Source organism: Ursus americanus, chromosome 5 (genome assembly GCF_024610735.1).
Source record: "Ursus americanus isolate L20-20 chromosome 5, mUrsAme1.1.p, whole genome shotgun sequence".
In the NCBI taxonomy this organism is placed as follows: Eukaryota; Metazoa; Chordata; class Mammalia; order Carnivora; family Ursidae; genus Ursus; species Ursus americanus.
In genome coordinates this window covers 20649313-20661532 of record NC_142131.1, presented here as the reverse complement: position 1 = coordinate 20661532, position 12220 = coordinate 20649313, and the positions used below count along the sequence as shown (strand labels likewise).

The window sequence follows — 12220 nt, the reverse complement described above, 5'->3', positions numbered from 1 at the left end:
TCACACAATTTAATAATATGACCTCCACTTAACATCAATATGCCACTTCCCAAATTTATATTTCTAGCTAAGATATGTTTAACCTGTATGCCAGACTCATGTATCCATGTCCACTGTTCACTGACTCCTCTTATGTGTCCCTCTGACACCTAAAACCCAACATGTCCAAAATGTAACTTATTATCTTCCTTCCCTAAACCCATGCTTCCTCTGTTTTGCATCTTAGGACATGACATCACAATCATGGCCAGAGACTTTTCCTTTCAGTCTCCGCCTTCCCCCCGCCCCCGGCCCGGCCCCACATTCATCACAAGAACTTATGAGTTCTAGCTTCAAAATGTCTCTTCAATATCGCCGTATCTCCACAACCCAGTGTAGACCAACCTCACCCAGGTCCACTTATTTCTCTCACTTGCTCTACCACAACCACCTACGAACTGGTTCTCCTACCACCAGCTTTTTCTACAATGTATTCTCTGTGTCCGTGCAAATGCAAATGGGATCATGTCACTTCCTTTATCCTTCTGTTCATAATTAGACCTATTATCAAATCCAGTTTAAGGTTAGAATAGAGTTGATACAAAGAATGTTTAACTGGCTCTCTGTAATCCCCAAATCATTCACTCAAAGGACATGGAGCTAACGTCTTCGGATCTTATCCCAATTTCCTCCTCATATGATAGGGGTGTATTAACACCGGTCTTTCCCAGGATTTTATGAAAAAATGAGGCAGTAACAATTCTAACGACTTCCATTTGCATAGTGCTTTACAATTTGCAAGATGCCTTCATATGTTTTGTTGCAATAAATGTGAGAGTACTTTGAAACACTGAAACTATAAGATAAATAGAATACTTTTTTATTTTCCACGTATTTCATATATGAAAGTCACTCAGAATCGAGGTGATAGGACAGGAGAGGAAACTATGTTTCTGCAGTTTGACCCTCAGAGTAAGCTCTTCCCAGCTGTCAGCAGACTGCCCTGTGTGTAGTTGGAGGTCTTCCCAGAGAGCTACAGCCCCTCCCATCCATAGATGGGCTGGGTAATTTTAGCGTCTAGACTGCCTACACTGGCCCTTGAAAAGTCACATTTAGTAGAATCTTTAAAAAGCATCCTCTTTGTTCAGAAACTATTCCATCTGGAATATGATCTCTCTGTGACTTCACACTACTTGTGGCAGTAATTTTATCTTTTAGTAGAAAGCCTGCAATAATATTATGTCCTTGGAGGAAAGTAGGAAGGGAAAAAAATTCCACATCACAGCAAGTGACTCAAAAAAAAATACAAAAAATTAATATAACAAAACCTTTAGAAAAGGCATAGAAATGTATATATAAAACTGCTCTTTTCCTTTCTTTTTTTCTAAGGTTTTACTTGTCTTTTATGGGAGATTCTGAAAAGACTGAGGGAAAAGTCTTTCAGCTTCTCTCTAAGCTACTTCAAGCTGGCTGTTTAGAGAAGACAGACTTTGTAAGGGGAAAATATGGGGCTGGGGTAGTTTAATTCTCCCCTTCCTCCACAAAGTGTGACCACAGCTTCCTAGTTGATCTGAAAGCCTGGGCAGAGGAAAAAGCAATGGCTCAGGAAGGCATGAAAAGTTCTTGAGGGCAATTTGTACCCACGTCTGTGAAAAGAGATTCATGTCACCACCAAGAAAGATTGACAGGGCCTTTGCACTGGAAACAGAAGTGCTGCGAGTAGACTCACTGAGTGTTGTAATGCAGTGAGTCCAGGCTCCACTGACATCCACAAAACTGTCCTGGTATGTAGACAGAGGTACAACCACTTCCACGAGGCTAATATTGGCAGTTCCAGGGTCATCAAGGGGGTAAGTAGAAGGTCTTTTCGACTCTGGACTCACAGTCACAAAGATGTCAAATTTAGACTTTTGACATTATTTCCAAATGAGGTCACACATGCAGCTGCAAAGCCATACTGACAGGATTGAAAGAGGTTCATTGTGTCCTTTTAAACTTATGCATTGCCACTGAGATATCACTGTTGACAGTCCAAATCAAAGTCCCTGCATTTTCCACCTGACTTACTGTGGGAGCCAATAAAATGGTCTCCCTGCTTCCACTCTGGCACCCCTACCACTAATTCTCCAAAAAGCAGCCAGAGTGTTTTTTTTTTTAATGCAAATACCATAATAACCCTGATTGCAATCTTCCAATGCCTTCCCATCAAACCTAGAATAAATCCTAAGTCCTTAGTACAGCCAGTACAACCTTATGTGATGTGCACTTCAGCTGCCCCCCCCACTTCATTTTAATCGACTTTACTGCACTCCAAGCAGACTGACCCCCTTGCTACTGCTGGCACACGACAGCATGTCCCCCACCTCAGGGTCTTTGCACTTGCTGATCCCTTGCTTGGAAAACTCTTTCCCCAGATATTTTATTGTTTCTTCCTTTCATTTATATCTTTCTTCAAAAGTAATTTCTTCAGAAAGATGTTCTTTGGACAACCTATTTAAAAGACTACCTCTGTCACTCTCTATCCTTTCAGGATGCCTTAATTTTCTTAGACACACACACACACACACACATTTATTTTGCTTATTTGCTTTTTTTCTTCAAAGAATATAAGCCCCATGAAGGCTGTTAACCTTGCAAACAAAACTACCAGTTATTTTGCCAGCAAAGATGGGTTTATTCAAAAATAGCAGAGAACTGCAATTCAGGACAAACGAACTACAGCAAAACCACAGGAAAAGTCCAAAGAGAATACTCTTTTATAGGGGAAAGGAGAAGTTGGGAAAGGCTGTTATAAGCAAAAAGTCTATTGGAGTGAACTGGGAGTTCTAACTATAGTGGCTTCTCATTGGCTGAGCTGTAACTGTCTTTCATTGGCTGGGTTGTTACCAGGGGAGGCAGAAATCTTCTTTCCTCCTGCTGGGATAGTAAAGTAGTATCTACAGGCAAGGTCCCCTCTCTTCCTGTTGGGTCTGCAATTGTTGAAGCACGGAAGGGCATGAGAAACCTCCTGCCTGCCTCCTGACTCTATTCTAAGTGAGGTTTCCTTTTATTAATTTTCACATAACCCCCTTTGGATCATGATCTTTCTTTGAAAGCATCACTAATCAACAGCCAGTTTCTTTATTTTAGTGGTTTGTCCCTCAGTAATAAGGAGGACCTTTGGTAGTTATCATGTCCTACATCAGAAGGCGAGTGCATAGCAGTTGGAAACCAATGAAGGCCACGTTTGAGTAACAAGGAAGGTCAGGAGGGAGAAATTTTCACGTACTCCAACCTAAAGTCTGTATCTTCCAAGATCTTAAGTGTTGGAGATCATCTCAAAGCACTGAGCCAGCATTACTTTACTGGGTACATCTTTTTTTTTTTTTTTTTAAACCTCGACAGTCAACAAAATACAAAACTTAAAATAATTATACAAAACAGAAGGAACATAACAATTCCAAGTTGTATCATGGTTCTAAATCAGGGCTCTAGGGATGAAAGTAGCCAACTGAAATATTTATTGGCATTTACTCCAACTTAGGGGAGAAAGGTTCTCCCTATAAAGGCAAACTCAGAGTCATGTATGTCTCCTTAAGTATCCACTTAAAGCAACAATGACAGCAGACTAGTGAATGCTGCCAAAAGCTCCCTTAAAGAATTAACTGAGTTCTTTTGGGAAGATACAGTTTAGATATAAAGACGAAGCAATATCTTATGAACTTTCTGCAGAATAGTAAAACCTCAAGATGTTTTAAAACAGTATCATCTCAAAGAACTGTTTGGAACCAAATATGTTATTGATCATACATATAGCCTATAAGGTTGCAAATTCAGAGACCATGAATGTGGAGAAGAATCCAAAGTCAGTTAATAGTTCAGATGAAAAAAGACTTTTATGAATTCTCCACCTTCTAAACCTTCAGAAAAAGCAAGTGAAAATTACCTTGTCCCAAGATCATAATGAGGCTGTTTCTGAAAGGCCATAATCAAAAGAAGGGGTCTCCCCTTTTCACAAGGGCCTGGGAAATGCAGACAAAGACATGGTTTTTCCACAGAAAAAAGAAACAACAGTGAAAAAAAGACATACAGACCTGGTCTGAACATCTTAGGAAAGCCATCTCATCACATGTCATCTGCTTCGATTCCAGGAAATCTTTACTTTCAGGTCACCAAATGGCATGAAGGTCCAATCAGCGCTTGGTACTTTCTTTAGATGCCTCAAGTGAATCCAAGAGTCTGTTCCCTGGAGTTTGGTGGCACAAAGATTGGTTAGCAGTTCCTCATGAGTCCTGTCCAGAGAGGATGAAGAATCTTTCTGGAGATGTCTTTTCCAATAGATGAAATCTCCTTAAGCTTAAGGTCATCATCTCCTCAGAGGGCAATGGGAAAAGACTGCTCTATCAAATCAGTTATTTTTTAATAGGAGCAATTAGGCTTTTACAATATTGCAGTATATCTCCTTTTATTAACTGTGGATCAAAAGAAGGAGGAGCCAAGTACATTGGACATCCTGTGACTATCTCAAAGGGTGACAGTCTCAGTTCCCTAGGGGGTAGAGATTTAGAAGGACCAAAGGCTATGCTTTCAGCCAAGCTATTTGGAGGGTCTCTACACATTTTACCAATTGAGTCTTAATAGTGCTATTAATGAGTGCAACAAACTTGACAATTGAGAATGGTATACACAATGAAAGTGTCATAAAAACTGGGCAAACAGCACACACTTGTTGAAGCATCTGACCAGTACACTGGGTTTCCTGATTACTATGAAGTTCCATAGGGTTCCCTAGGTAGGGGTAATCTTTTCTAACGGAAGTGTTGGCCTGTCTACAGGAGAAAGCCTTGGTGTAGTGAGAAAACAGAAATCATGACTAAAACATATTTATATCCATGAGATGGGGAAGCTGCATGGAGTCCATTTGTATAAACAGGTTTCCCTGGATTATACTTTTGACAGGTGGAACAGTGGTTATCACCATATTTAAGGCCCAATTAACTTTTTCTCACCAATATTGGTTCATGAACGCTAGCATTTTGTCAGGAGACCAACAGTTTAATGTATGTAAAGTTGTAAGTAGCAGGAATTTTAGGATTTCTGGTAGGATCAGATTGTTATTTGGTCCAAACCAGTGTTTTCTTTTAATCAAGCCAAGAATTATTAGATTTTCATGTTGTTTTTCCTTCCCTGGGGCCAATTATTGGCTATCTCTTGTCAATTTTACAAAAACTTATAACTTGGGAAAATATCCCTTTGGATCATGACAGAGGTTTGGCTATAGGTCTTCTTGTGAGAAGTATTTTTGGCTGAAGTATCAGCAAGGTGGTTTACTTTGGTCCCCAGGGAGTCAAGTCTGGAATGCCCAGAAAGCTTAATTATAGCCAAAGTGGCTGGCAAAAGTAGAGCACCATAAATTTTGAACACTGGAGCCATTTTAAAAATTATTCTCGTTGGAGATAAGAACACCTTGTTGTTTCCATAATATTCCAAAGTCATGAGCTACCCAAAAGGCATACCAACTATCAGCATATGTGTTTGTGCTTTTTCTCCTGGCTTAAGTACAAGCCTGAGTAAGAGCATGTAACTCAGCCTGTTGAGCTGAAGGAGCTGGTGCTGGAAACTGGTGCTGCCTCAGTGACTTTAAAGGAAGTTGCAACAGCACACCCAGCACCATATTTGCTATATTCATCCTTTAAATAAGAACCATCAGCAAACCATGAAAAATGTGCATTGGTGAGAAGAGTTTCCTATAAACTGTCATGGGGACTCAAAAGGCAATCTGTCAGTTTTAAGGAGTCATGAGGGGTTTCATGTGGGTCCAGATACAGCCCTTATTTCAAGATTAGATGCCCTAAGTATCTAACATGAGCTTGAGCAAACTGCAAATTTTCTTTGGAGACTTTATGTTCCTTTAAAGCCAGAAGTTTTAACAGGTGGATGCTGTCTTCTTGAGAAAAGGTTTGAGAAGAGCAGAGAAGCAAATCATCTATATGTTGTAACAAGGTAGAACCCACAGAAAACTTCCCATCACCCAAATCAGGTTCTAAAGTTTGTGAAAAGTAAGGACTCCATAAAACCCCCAGGCATTACTTACTATCCAGTATTTCTGCTCTTCCCAAGTGAAACCAAAAAGATACTGGCTATCCTGATTAACTGGAACACTAAAAATACACTACGTAGATCAATTATAGTCAAAAATTTGCTTTCAGTGGGAATGGATGTTGCACATGGGGGTTAGGAATAACAGGGTGCCAAAGGATAACTGTGCTATTCATTGCCAGAGGTCCTGAAAACCTTCGTCCTCAGCCATTGGGCGTCCTCACAGGTAAAATAGGGGTGTGACAGAGACTAGTGCAGGATGAGACCCTGAGCCTTTTAATCTTCTATTACAAACCGAAGGGCTTCTTTACTTATAGGGCATTAATTATGGGAAGAGTGTTGACAGATCCGAATCTTGATGGGAGGGGCACTGAGGATTCTGCCATTATCAGTTCAGGATTTTGCCTATGGAGAGGATGGTAGCTGATCAATAGGCTCAAATAATCAGTGTCCCCAGACTCCACTATAGTGCCATCAGAGACAGAATGAATAAAAGATGTCAAATAGTCATTTAATTCCCCTGGTTGGCTATTTTGATGACTGTTGTCAAATTCTAGATATATTTCCCCCTTTTGTAAGAAATTCTGGCATGATACTTTTCTAAGAAATCCTGGCCCAGTAAATGAATAATGGTGGAGTAATTAAGGAGAAAAGCAGTGAGTAGCTCTCAAAGGGCCTAGACAAAAGGAAACAGGTTCAGAGACAGGAATCTATTGAGGTTTATCAGAAACCCCTACTATTTGAAGTGTTTTCACACTTTGGGGCTGCTTTATAGGAGTGGGGCTAAGCACCCAGAGTATAGCTCCAGTGTCAGTACAGAGAGAGATTAATTCCCAATCTGGAGAGTGGTTTCTCCAAGCTGATTAAGAGGGAGAATTGAGAAGAGCCCCTGTTGTTCCTCAGAGCCCTGTCATGGGGAATTAGGACATCGGAAAAACTGGCTAGAGGGTTGATGGTGCCTGAGGTACTTAAATTTTTAAGAATTTTTTTTTCTTTTTTTTAATGCCTTCTTTGCTGAATATCCCAAACCAGAAGGGTTTTGGTTTTGTTTGGGGGCCTTCACTTGCTGGAGTTGAAAACTGAGAACCTTAGCAGTCTTTTAGCTGAGTCATCTAGGATGCTAGCAAGCTGGTTTTCCATATCAACTAAGTCTGCAATGGGCAGTTTTACATAGCATCCTGGTCTTTTTATTTTTTTCCCCATCCTCGTCTTTTTCACAAAAAAAAAAAAAAAAAAAAAAAATTCCTGGTTCAGTCCATTAATAAACACGGAATTAAAAGCTACCCAGGTGGATTCAACATTAAAGAATGACCAGAATTTTTTTTTTAAAGACAATTTGAAGTTGGTTGTAATAATCATGAGCAGACTCATCAGGCTTTTGTGTGCAAGCCTGAATTTTGTTCCAATCAACAGGCTTAAGAAAAGCTACTGTGAGGCTTGGTGGAGATTTCCAAGGTGGTTTCTAGCCTCTTGCCAAAAGTTACAGGTCTGTGGCTGCCTGGGTGGCTCAGTTGGTTAAGCATCCGATTCTTGGTTCCGACTTAGATCCTGACCTCATGGGCCTGACCTCATGGGCTGTGAGGTCGAGCCGTGCCTAGGGTGCTGCCTCCAGCTGATTCTGCTTAAGATTCTCTCCCTCTGCCCCTCCCCCCACGCATGCACCCATGGTCACACTCTCTCTCAGATAAATAAATCTTTTAAAAAAACAAGTTAGGGGTCTGTTTCTCTAAACCCTTTCAGAATGTTCCCATTGGGCTAATTTCATCCAATGTTTGGCCTGGTCCTCACCAACAAGCATGTGGACTAATTGACCAATAAGCATGTGGACTAATTGATACACATTTCAGAAAGCAGGTTGTTAAGTTTGAATAACTATGTTAAATTCTTTAGCAAACTAATGGGGGTCCTCAGCCACTTTAGGAAACTCTTTAACGATGGCTTGCAATTTGGCTTTAGTCCAGGGAACATAAGAAACTTGGGTTTTATCAAGATCCTCAGAACACTTAACTTTAAAGGAGATTTTAATAGGTTCAGGAGAGAAGGGCACAGAGGGAGTTTCAGAGGAAAAGGGAAACTTGACAAAAGGATTGAAATGAGGGCCTGGGGAGGGCTACAGAGGAGATGGGGAAATGCAGAGAAAATAGAAAAAGATGGCACCAAAGGTGGGGCCTGAGCACAAGGTGGCTGCCAGGGTTCTGCAGGCAAATAAGATGGGGGAGAGGGATAGGAGGCCTCAGAAGCCATTGTGACTTCTTTCAGTTGTTTACCTCAGTGAATTTAGAAATAGTATTTTGCAAAAAGGCACATTTAGAATCCTAAAAACATCTGGAAGCTTCAAAGTACCGTTTAAAACAGGCATGCCATTCAGGTTTTTTGTTTTGAAACAGCTTTCTAATTTAATTTTGTATAAAACAAGTTTGGAGAGATCGAAAATTCCCCATAATGGCCACTGAAGTTCTCAATTATTTTTGGTTAAATCAGTCCACTTAGTTATCAATGTGCATGTGGAGAGGCTATACTTTTTAAACATAAAATAGGCCAGAGTCCCAGTAGGAAGGGGCACCTTCAAATCATTTTGACTTCTTGGAGGTTTTTCTCTAAAACAAAGAGAAAAATTCCAAAACAGTAGTTTCTGCAGGCACAGCCTGGTTCCAGAAGGAATCAGACCAAAGGCCAGCATAGTTCCAGTAGGAGCAGTCCAGCTCTGAAAAGGAATCAGACCGAAGGCCAAACAAGTACTCTCTGAGATTTATAAAAGTCTTAAAACATATATTGAATAAAGCCTGGAGAGCTCAGACACAAAACGTGGAGCTCAAATTCCAGAAAACTTACCCTCAAACCCCACGGCCAGCAAGAAAGCAGTGAGCCCAGTCAGCGACGTGGGTACCAGCACCTGCCCCGGAATCCGTTGGGGGTCTTCTCTGCATCTCACCTCTGATCACCAACTACCGTTAAACTTAAAAATAAAACCGCCAGTTACTTTACCAGCAAAAGATAGGTTTATACAAGACTAGCAGAGAACCGTAAACTACAACAAAACCATACGCAAGGCAAGAGAACAAAGATGGGGACAGAACTCTCTTTTATAGGAGAAAGGGGGAAGTCAGCAGGTAAGTATAGTGGCTTCTCATTGGCTGAGCTGTAACTGTCTCTCATTGGCTGGGCGGTTGCCAGGGGAGGCAGAAATCTTCCTTCTTCCTGCTGGAATAGTGAAGTAGTATCCACAGGCAAGGTCCCCTCTCTTCCAGTTGGGTCTGCAATTGTGGAAGAGTGGTAGGTGATGAGAGTTCCCCCTGCCTGCCTCCTGACTCCCTTCTAAATGAAGTTTCCTTTTATTAATTTTCACAAAGGCAAAAGCTTTGGTTTTTTCACTGTTGTATCTCTGGTGTTCAGAACAAGAGTTCCTGGGACACAGAAGGTGCTCAATAAATATTTGGTGTCTTAATAAATGAATGGTCATTGGATCGTGCTGCCTATGATGAACTGAGAATTGATTTATTTATTGCTTACGTTTTGAAATAAAATCATTAAACTGCTAAATATGCATGCTGGAACATGGCAGCTTAGGGAGAGCTGCACCTTTTCAGCCCCATCCCCAGCTTCCTGTCCTGTTCTCCCACACAGCAAGGAGCCTCATGCATACGTCTGGCACAGTTCAGCTGCATGTTTAAGCCCCAGTCACACTGCTTCCACCCAACTGCCCCTCGCAGCAAACTGCCATCCTCTGGAAACTTCTTCAGTATAGGGTGTGTACACCAGCAGCAAGGTTTCCCCTGGGGAAAGAAGACCACGGAATTAGGCTACATAGCACTGGAAGTGAGCACAGGCTGTTTGGATGGGGGCTTCGGCGTTCTGAGTATCTGAAGCATGGTCTCTAAGGGAGAACGTGGGCTATATATGGTCATGTCCTCTGGCACGGGGAAAGGTGTGGCTGAAGGATAATAAAAGGAGGACCCTTTAAAGTTATCTAGCCACTAGCCCCGTGTGGTTGTTTAAATTAAAAACTGAATTAATAAAAATTTAGTGAAATTGATTATTTAATTCCTCAGTTACACTAGTTACATTTCAAACATTTAATAGCCACATGTGGTTATCATATTACTCCCCACGCAGATATAGAGCCTTTTCATCATCACAGAAATTTCAAGTGGACCACAGGGCCCTAAAGCACAGGCCCTTGAAGCCTCACATCCAGGCTGAAATGAAGTACTCCATGAGCTTTGTTAAATCTCATTGATTTATTCAAAAAATATTTACTGAGCATCTGTTATGTTCCATGTGTCATACGAATTATTAGAAAATCAGAAAGGAGCAAGGAGCTATTTCTTACTTCAGAGAGCATGCCTGCGCGAGAAGTTCTATGACTAAACCTCTGCAGTGAAAGGAGCGCGGGGGAGCGTGTGGCACCATCTTTGCTGCAGTTCTAGGGAAGTAGCCTCAAGCAGAATTGAGGTGTTCTACTCAGGGAAATGACATAGGAAAAACAGGATAAAGAGGTACAAAACGAATCCGGCAATATGTAATTAAAGAAACACGAGACCCAGCACCTCTTATGTAGAAATTTCTGCCTTCTAAGTTAGACTGGAGTTTAGAAGAAGACAGGAATGACAAGAGCTGGCTCATTTTACTTTATGAAATTCGTTTGGTTTTGTTTTTTAGAATAACTGAAGGGGGCGGCACCTGGGTGGCCCAGTTGGTTAAGTGGCTGACTCTTGGTTTCAACTCAGATTGTGATCTCAGGGTCATGGGATCCAGCCCCACATTCGGCTTTGCACCCAGCCCGGAGTCTGCTTAAGACTCTCCTCCCTTTGCCCCTCTGCCACCTCAAATAAATAAATCTTAAAAAAAAGAAAAAAGGATGGGGCGCCTGGGTGGCACAGCAGTTAAGCGTCTGCCTTCGGCTCAGGGCGTGATCCCGGCGTTATGGGATCGAGCCCCACATCAGGCTCCTCCGCTATGAGCCTGCTTCTTCCTCTCCCACTCCCCCTGCTTGTGTTCCCTCTCTCGCTGGCTGTCTCTGTCCTGTCAAATAAATAATAAATAAAATCTTAAAAAAAAAAAAAAAGAAAGAAAAAAGGATAACCGAAAAGGGAAATAACTTATTGGCTTTTAAAAAAAAACACATCTTCAAAGTTATGTCTCTGTGGTTTAATGTTTTTCTAGAAAAAAGATTATCTATTTTTATTTGTAGTCCAAATTTTCCCAAGAATATATTTTTCAAGGTTTCTTCAACTTTTTATCCTCTGGTACACAGCACACAGAAAATTCAAATTCAATTAGTCACTCATTTTCCCACTCAAACTGAAGAAACCTGTTTGGAAAAAAATTACCTTGCAAAGTTAAGTAAGCCTGGATTTATTTTTCTGAATTGAACCCATTTCATTCTGGCAATTTTGATCCGTTCTCACAAATGTATTAAACAGTCCTGCATGGACGTTGTGTGAGAATAAACACAAGGTTTGTATAAAAGTCCTTACCTGACTTCGGAAGTGGTTTCAGGTGTTCCTTCTTACTGTTTGCCCGGCCATCAAATCTGAAACTTAAAGGGTCCTCCCAGAAGCTTTTGAGAAGCCAGAACTAAGGCAAGGATAGATTTCTCAACAACTCCAGGACTTTGGGACTTGATTAAGTTTACTTAATCATTAGTTTTGTTTATATTCCTAACTAGTGTTAAATTATTAACTTGATTCTTCATTTCACAGAAACTTATAATAATTGACAGCCGTCAGTCAGGCATGTTATGCTAAAGTGTGAGGACACATGTTCAAATATGCATTCTCTCTTGGGGATGAGTGTACAGGCCAAAGGAACACCATTCCTATTGTTGTAAATTTCCTCTCATTATCATAAATGTGATATTTTATACAAAGATATTATCTAAGGAAACTAAATTGCAAATAAATAAAGAAAGAAACTAAATTGCCATTTATAATCTAGTAGCAATGCCACATGTCTTACCCAGAATGGATTTTTGCCTTTGTTTGGTTTAGATTCTATACTCTAGAATTTCCATATGCTTCCTTGAGGTACATACTGTATATTATAGTGCTGTGTATCCATACCACCTTATGGATTTGTATTAAATCCACATTCACATTTATATTATTGCAGAATATTTATTCAGTTTCAAAATGTTTATTTTCATAAATTTTAAGCATATTTA

At 40.6% G+C, this 12220-nt stretch overlaps 1 long non-coding RNA gene across 4 annotated transcripts in view; it reads right to left on the bottom strand.

The window, feature by feature from the left end:
* LOC123791496 (uncharacterized) overlaps nucleotides 1-11660 on the bottom strand; it is a 79403-nt gene extending 67743 nt beyond the window's left edge. For 3 of the 4 annotated variants that reach the window (XR_015724435.1, XR_006779412.2, XR_015724437.1), the window contains exons 1-3: nucleotides 11535-11660; nucleotides 8890-9013; nucleotides 4053-4204 (exon numbers count right to left, since the gene is read on the bottom strand). This is a non-coding gene — a long non-coding RNA (uncharacterized LOC123791496). Of the gene's footprint in view, nucleotides 1-4052; nucleotides 4205-8889; nucleotides 9831-11534 lie in introns of all 4 variants that reach the window. The other variant, XR_015724436.1, reaches the window with a different exon arrangement.
* Nucleotides 11661-12220: the final 560 nt, after the last annotated feature.